This window comes from Chelonia mydas, chromosome 6 (assembly GCF_015237465.2).
Source record: "Chelonia mydas isolate rCheMyd1 chromosome 6, rCheMyd1.pri.v2, whole genome shotgun sequence".
Taxonomy (NCBI): Eukaryota; Metazoa; Chordata; order Testudines; family Cheloniidae; genus Chelonia; species Chelonia mydas.
Window position 1 is genome coordinate 43056941 of NC_051246.2, and position 8883 is coordinate 43065823.

Consider the following 8883-nt stretch of genomic DNA (forward strand, 5'->3'; position numbering starts at 1 on the left):
GTCGACAAAGACAACTTTATTGATCTTTGAAGTCATCTGCCAAACAAGACAAGGAACAAATTGGATTTTGGCCAGTCTGATTTGGCTGGTATCTTAAATAATTTTTGGACCACAAGCACCTTTTAAAATGATTTGTTTCCAGTTAAATGAAGTAGAATTTGGAGGCAGTATTTCATTGTGTGTGTTGTATATTCTACATTGCTCTTCATGCTGCAAGTTGTGTTTCATTTTTATCACACTTGTATATGCTGCATATGCATGTTATAAAGGGATACTGATACTTAGTGTCTTGTTTGTGAAATTGCAGCCAGGAGTGTGGTCAGCTTTGGGGGCAGAGCTTTACCTTACATATGTCCCTGACTGACTAGTTAAACTTTAATGTAGTTCTTTATTAGATATATTTGATGTTGATATCGTGTCTCTCACCCCAAAGGACACACATGTTTTGAAACTTCAGTGGTGCTTTGTGCATGTAATTCGTCTACTTTTAAGCTGGAGGATTGCAATTATACAAAAATATTACTTCTTTGTAGAAAATTTAGCATATGGGTAAGTTCAGTAGCAAGTCCATGTAAGGACCCCATAAATCAACTCCTAGTTCCTTATGTTGGTTTGAAAGGTTCTGTTCTAGTTACCAAGTCAATTCATAGCCTTTGTTATGACCATAAAACCAGGGCCGGATTAACTCTCCTGTGGGCCCGGGGCTATTAGATTTTGTGAGGCCCCTGTATACAAGTCTTTTTCCTAATTTAAAACAAAATTGTCACAATTGTGGCATTGAGGCTATTAATGCTATACTAAACTTGGTTTTTAATTAACATAAAGCCATTCTGTGGTTACATTTCAGTCTTCAAACATGTAGAATATAGTTAATTCAAAATAGCCTACTTCTTACCTTAGAGCAGCTGTTATATTAGTTTCTTTCTGGGAGGGAGTTTGGGTGCAGGAGGGGGCTCCAGGCTGGGGCAGAGTGTTAGGGTGCAGGAGAGGGTGAGGGGTGGGGTGCGGGCTCTGGGAGGGAGTTTGGTGCAGGAGGGAATTCTGACCTGGGGCAGGGGGTTGGGGTACAGGAGGGGGGTGTGGGCTCTGGGAGGGAGTTTGGGAGCAGGAGGGGATTCTGACCTGGGGTAGGAGGTTGGGGTGCAGGAGGGGGGTGCGGGCTCTGGGAGGGAGTTTGGGAGCAGGAGAGGATTCTGACCTGGGGCAGAGGGTTGGGGTGCTGGAGGGGGTGTGAGGTGCAGGCTCTGGTTGGGAGGCACTTACCACAGGTGGCTCCGGGCTGGTGGCGCAGCAGGGCTCAGGCAGGCAGGGTGCCTGCCTGCCGCCCCACACCGCTCCCAGAAGTGGCCAGCTGCTGGCACATCTCTGCGTGCCCCTGCGGGGAGGCGGACAGCATGTGTCCATGCACTGCCCGCAAGCCAGTGAAGCTGCGGGGACGGTGCTGGGGGCGGAGGCAACGCATGGAGCCGCCTTTCTCCCCCTCCCCCCGACTACCCCGCGCCAGGGGCCGCAGAGATGTACCAGCAGCCGGCCGCTTCCGGGAGCAGTGTGAGGCCATGGCATGCAGGCAGCCTGCCTGAGCCCTGCTGCACCAGGGCCCTGGGCTGCAGCCCCTAAAGCCCCTGCGTTAATCCAACCCTGCATAAATCTTCACTCTTCCAAGAAGGCTTCTTTGGCTACTTCCCATTAGCAATGAGACAATGATTCCAAATAGTGCATCTAATAACATAAATTGGTGACTTGCTATTTATGCAGCCAGTGATACCTGGAAGCCAAACCATTCTTTAACAAGCTGGGCTGAAAAAAACTGGGGGAAGGATATGGGGACTAATTCCTCACTCTGGGAAAACTAACCTGGGGTTTTAGTGTCCACACTGAATAGAAGAGTGCCACACAGTAAACTGTGTGGAACTGAATTCATCTACCTCAGAGGATGAAGGGTTGAGACAAACCTGATGTTTAGACCACTGAGGAATCCCCTCAAGCACAATGTACCATTGTATTCTACAGCAATGAATGAACCACAGCAATGATATCAGTATTTATCTTGCATAGAGTTCACTATAAAGAGTTTGTTGTAAAGTAATAAATACTTTTCATCAACCTAACCCTAAGCCTACTGCATAGAAGGTGATCCATCTTGCTCTTTATGTATAGGGATTGGAATATTGAAATTTCACTATTTTTATTTTTTCCATTTAATCTTCATTGCTTAAAACTATATTTTTGCTGATGCCAATTTAGAGCAGATATGATACTTCAGGAAACTTAATTTCTCCTGCTGTAGCTTTTCAGTATTATCAAACTGGGATGCTTTGGTATTTCTTAAAGGTGGCAGTTCTGTGTTGTTAACCAAGAAAAAAAACTGGAGGCAGAGAAAAAGAAAAAATATCTAAGAAACAGTGAGTGGAATAAGGAAAGATTTTGATATGATGAAGTTTTAATTTGGAAAGTGACAGTATGGGGGAAGAAGCCTTTGAATGTTTTTGCCAGAGTGCATAGGGACTGTCCAGTCACTATCTTCTCTCATTCCCACTTTCCCATGAAATTCAGTTGTATTTCCCTTATGAGGTCCTCCTTAGGATCTTGAAATGTATTATCTCTACATTATCATCAGATGAAAGATTCAGGAAATTTGAGAGATGCAATTGTATTGTACCTTTTCACTTGATGAATTCTAGGATAGCATTTCTTTCTTTCTCTTGTGTCTTGGCATCAAGAGTCCATGTGAGATGGAGTGGAAGCAAAGAACATCAGATCAGCTGAATCTAAAATGTATGGTGTAAGGCGGGGAGGGAGTGTGTTTGTCAGTGCAATCAGTAATCTCTTGGCCTTTGGCATACCCATATAAATCTTGCAGTTGATGTAATACTAAAATAAAGTTGTTTATCTTCTTAGTGAAACATAAAATGTGTTGGCTTTTTGCCCAACAGAACCAGAATATGCCAGTTCTGAGAAACCTATGCCGTATGAGGTTAGAAATTAATATTTGGAATGATTTTTGTTTAATTTTCTAGGTATTGTGGGCTTGATACCAATACATTAACCTCTTCAATGGTGGGATTCATGGTGACCACTAGATGTTCATTTCATGGGCCCCTCAAATTTCCTCAGAATCCACTGGGTGCTTCAGGAGTGGAGAAGATAGGCCGATCCAGTGTGCACTACCGACTAGCCTTATTTCTATCTAAACTTCACCAGGAACCAGCTGGATTACATCACAACACCCTTACTGATGGCTGTTTCTTAGACAGTCCAGTACTGGAAATGTTTGAGAGAGTAGCATGGGCTATGGGTTATCAACTCATGTCTTTGTAACACCAACCACAAAAACACCAATAAGCCTACCTGATGATTTTAAGAGATGTCTTCAGAAGCTGCAGTAATGTCTTTACCTTTCTTTCCACCTTGATCCGATGTACTTTTGTTTTAAGGACGGTCCATCTATGTTCATGTCAATAAATGATTTCCCATTTAATTGGTGAAAGATTTCTATGATAGATACCAAAGTTTCTATTGTTACAATGAAATGTCAAACATATTTCTAATGCCACTTTTGCCTAATGGCCAGATTCAATACCATGCCTCTGGCTTTATATAGCTATCTTGGAATTTAAAGTACTTGTTTGTTTCATATGCAATAAAAAACTCTTGTAAACAAATCATAGCTTCAATCACTATACACCACTGTCACGAACTGAACTTCTCAAACTTAAAAACTTGCCAATTACCTCAGGTAACTGGCTAGTCTACAGTAGAAGGGCTACAGCAGCGCAGCTGTGCCACTGTAGTGCGTCTGCTGAAGATGCTCTCAGCCTACGGGAGAGAGCACTCCTGTCGACTTAATTATTCCACCTTCGCGAGAGGCGGTAGCTATGTCGGCGGGAGAAGCTCTCCTGACACCATAGCGTTGTCTATACCAGCACTTAGGTCAGTTTACTTATGTCGCTCGGGGTATGGATTATTTACACCCTGGAGCGAAGTAAATTATATGGAAGTAAGTGGTAGTGTAGCCAAAAATCATTTTTTATCTGGGTATCTGCAGTATTCTGGACTTTCCCCTGTAATAACTATAGAGAAGGTTAGGTAGTATTGCAAGTACCGAGGTAAGTTGTATATATTTATCTAAGACAAAATAAGCATGATTTTAAAGGTGACCAGTGTAAATGGCAAATGTGCAGAGTCAGGAATAGAACTCGGGAACTTCTGCTCCCAAAACAGGAGTCCCTAACATTTTGAGCTAAAGATAAATCTCTCTTAGCTGTCAATACAAGTATTAATGCATATATATAGGCTAGTCACAAAAACATAGAGAGAGAGAGAGTGAGTGTGTATGTTCTTGTGACTAGCCGCCATAGAGCAACAGAATTGTAAGCACTAGAAAAAAGTCTTTCTCAATCCGTCAAGTGGAGAAGCGGAAGATGCACATGTGTTTGCGCACCCATGCATGCACAATCACAAACCAGTACATTACACTTCACTGCGGGAATGCTAGTACCTGCTTTAGCTTAGATTGCTCTAAAGTTTATCAGATTTGTAACAATTGCAATCAATATTGGGCTTAAAGTAAATAAACTGCAATGGTTTCTGAGAAACTTCAGTAGAGCAACTAACGTTAGCATCTCATTTGCAGTCAACAGCCTTGGCTCACCCACCCATCTCTGCGCACAAGATGCTGAAACAGTTTTTGACTGTCTAAGAACACATTGATACACATTCACTTTTCCGGACCAGCCTGCGTTAATGTCAATGAAACACCCACGGTGATCCACAAGCACCTGGAGAACCATAGAGAAATACCCCTTCTGATTAACATACTCGGAGGCTAGGTGGGCTGGTGCCAGAATTGGCATATGCGTCCCATCTAGTGCCCCTCCGCAGTTAGGAAAACCCATTTGTGCAAAGTCTGCCACAATGTCATGCCCGTTACCCAGAGTCACAGTTCTTCTGAGCAGGATGCGATTAATGGCCCCGCAAACTTGTATCAACACTATTCCAACGGTCGACTTTTCCACACCAAACTGGTCAGTGACCGAACGGTAGCTGTCTGGAGTTGCCAGCTTTCAGATTGCAATAGCCACCCAGTTCTCCACCGGCAAGGCAGCTCTCAATCTTGTGTCCTTGCGCCACAGGGTGGGGACGAGCTCCTCACACAGTCCCATGAAAGTTGCCTTTTCTCACGTGAAGGTTGTGCAGCCACTGCTCGTCAGCCAGACTTGCATGACGATGCGATCCCACCCCTCAGCGCTTGTTTCCCGAGCCCAAAAACGGCGTTCCACTGCGGTGAGCATGTCCGTGAATGCCACAAGCAAACTCGTGTCATATGCGTTATGCGAGTCGACATCATCATCGGACTCCTCGCTGTCAGTTTGTAGCTTAAGGAGTAACTCGACTGCCATTCGTGACATGCTGGTGAGACCCATCAGCATATTTCTCAGCACTTCAGGATCCATTCCCGCAGATCGAAAGGGAAGACAGAGCGTGCAGTACAAAAAACATTGAAAGATGGCGCCAAATGTGGACAGAAGCACAGGGATTGCTGGGATGCGAAGCGATGCATCATGGGGTGTTGGGACAGGACCCAGAATGCCCTGGCCCCCGCCGCTCTCTTCCCACAAGCCACAGTACCAGAATGGGAAGAGGTGCTCAGAGGGATAGCTGCCCATAATGCACCACTGCAAGTGCTGCAAATGTGGCCACGCTAGTGCGCTTGCAGCTGACAGTGTGAACACACCGCAGCGCTTTCCCTACTGCACTCTCCGAGGGCTGGTTTAACTCACAGTGCTCTACATCTGCAACTGTACCATGCCTTTAGAGCACAAACTGAATTATATAGGTGGAGGGAAATTAAGATGGTGCTTGCTAGTGATGGAAACCTCTAAGCATTTGAGTGCAAGTCCTCTGTTCCCACCATATGTCAGACCAGCCATGGAGCTAAGATTGCCCCTGCCCCTTCCACTATAAGTATTACCAGTTTGCTCCTTATTGTCTGACTGGCTAAGGAATGTTGGTTACATTTGGTAGGAGTTACTTGCTCTGTAAGAATGGCGCCAATACCATTCAGTGAATTGAGACTATTGTAAGTAAAGAGACTATTGTAAGTAAATTCATCATTCAAATAGGCCGACAGTTCATTATACCTTAGCTTCACCGAAATGGAGATTCCTGACCTGAATCTGCTCCAACTTACTTCAGTGTAAATCAGGACAAACTCCATAGAAGTTAATAGAATTACACTGGTGTGAGAACAGAATCCGGACCTGTGGGGGCACAAGATTGTTTCTACTCTGGCTTCTGATTGTCCCATTGTTCTACCACTAGTTTATATAACAGGTAGAAGTTAAAGTCTCAACTTGCTTTCTTTAAAGTGACTGGAAGAGAGGAGTTTTGCCATTGATTTCAGTGGGAGCAAGGTTAGCTTCTGCATTGCTAATAGTAAAGCATTAGGCAACCAGTTTAATATCATTGTGTAAATGTAATTAGATCAGTATGTGCAGTATTTTACCTTTCCTCAGGGAGTTGCACACAGTACCTTGACTGGAAGAGGTGACAGATTTAACCTGATTGAATCATTAAATGGAAATATAAGTCAATGAACATTAGCCACTTAGTTCATTTCATAAATTCTAGTAATTAAAACTGCATGTACAATAATAAAGACTATTCCAGATATCTAAAAGGATAAAAATGCATCCTTGATGTGTAATGGCACCGCCATAATGAAAACATTAGTTAATGGAGGATCTGTGTAATAAAAGTGACCATACAGAACCTGCAGGTGGAAATATACAAACACATTTCCCAAAAGAATTTCACCACTTCACAATTCATTATGAAAATCTGCAGTAACTGACAAGATAGGCACAAAATGGATTTTCATGTTGCTGGGATGAATTATGGCTCCCAGCAATTAATGTTTTTAGTCATATTAAGCAGATAAATAATGCTATCTGACATTACAGTATTTCACATTACACTAAAATTTTGTAACATTTGCTCATAATCGAACTTGAAATATGTTACCTAGAAAAAATATGTTATCTCTGGAACAGTCAAACCCCATTAGAAACCTTAGGCTTGAAAAATCACAATGTTAACAGTTATATCCCCTAGCAAAGGTTTGCTTTCCTTAAATAGTGTTAAATTTAAACCCAGAAGCTCTAGTCTATTTTAGAGTTACTCTTTCTTAGTGCATTGAGGTTGAAAGGAGGATTTAGTACACAAAATGTACTCTGTATTACTGAGCCTTGGTAAGTGAAACTTAAAAATTGCAGAAAGAATGAATGAAATTGTAAGCTGTCTTTCTAAATACCTTTTAAATATTTTATAAAGCAAAATGTAAATGTGCATGGTCATGTTAAGGTTATTCACTAATATTGATTAGCTAATTATTTTAATCTAGTTTTAATCAGGCGATGATTTTTTTCCACAAATGGACATATTAAAATCTATTTAGCATTTTTATTTATTTTATTTAAATCTTTCTGTAAAATTTCATAGGCCTAAGCTTACAGGCTATACTCATGTGAGTAATCTCACTGACTTCAATGGAGCCTACTTTTGTATTTGGATATTACAAGAATAATTAGAAATTCAGAAGACGCAGGGCTGCAGAATTGTGTCCTGTTTTGAGTCTGGTCTTGGTGCTCTCAAATATCCAAAAATATACAGGAGAAACTTTGTTTGCTTGTCAAAACTTGCATGCAGCGCTGTATAAACAGAATATGGTAGATTCAGCAGTGTCATGTCTGGATGAAAACATTGATGCCTCCTGTTTCAGCCCCCAGCCCACCTTTGAGTTTGTGGTTGGTTGGTTGGTTGTTTTTTAAAGAGCATTTTGTCTGAAACATTTAGCACATGCCAATTCTACTGCATCTCCTATCTGTGTGTGGGAAGCATTCCAATGTTTTTTAAAAAAAATAAATCTCAATATGAAACCACGATTCAAGATGAACACTCCCAGAGATGTTTATGACGAATGAAGTATGCAGTAATGTGGCTACAAAGTCAAATAATAAACTAACACTGCAGAGAAATTCTGATTCTGTGCCAGGACACAGGTTTATTGTTTCACAGATAACATTGCATGGAAGCATCACTGTGACTCATGGGTACTGGAAGAGCAGAGACAAAAGTGTTTGCTTATGGCTTATCACATTTTGTCCTACTGCATTTTAGTGTAAGAAGCAGGGGTTTTAGCAGACATTTTAGACAATGTCATAGTAAGGCAGAAACCAAGAAGCTACAACATGTTATCAGGATTATCTAGTTTGAATTGAATGGAATCTAGTTTGAATTGAAAGAGAGGATGACCTAAAGTGCACTTGTTCTCTGAAAAGTGACCCTGTAAAAATGACATTGTTTATGGAAGAGGTGGTTCCAGGGTTGCCTTTTCAGCAATTTCCAGAACAAATCTGCTCAGTTTACAAAAAAACCCAACCAAACAGAAAACACACACACGATCTGTCAGAGATAAAAGCTGTGTTCTTTCTGGCTCACTGTATTATTACCAGTGTATGACTATGCAAGGCAGATTACACCCCCAGTGATCCCCGTGCATGCCTTGAATACCTTGGAGTTGCATGGTTATAGCTGAAGAAAGAATTTGAGCCTACAGTTGGAACTTAGTTGACAATTCTGTTGACTGATAATTCATACATCAGAACAGACTCCAGCTCATTCTCCCATAGCTGGATTGACTCTGCATTGCCAACTGGAGTAAAAAGGAGCACAAATTTTCTGTTGTTTTAACTCTGCAGATATAATTCAGAATATGCACATGGGGAGACATTCAACCTCACGCAGAGGATCAGAACAAGGTGTATACACCATTGAGTAAAAAGGTACCATTTTTACACAGTCACTATTAGTCACTTTTCAAAG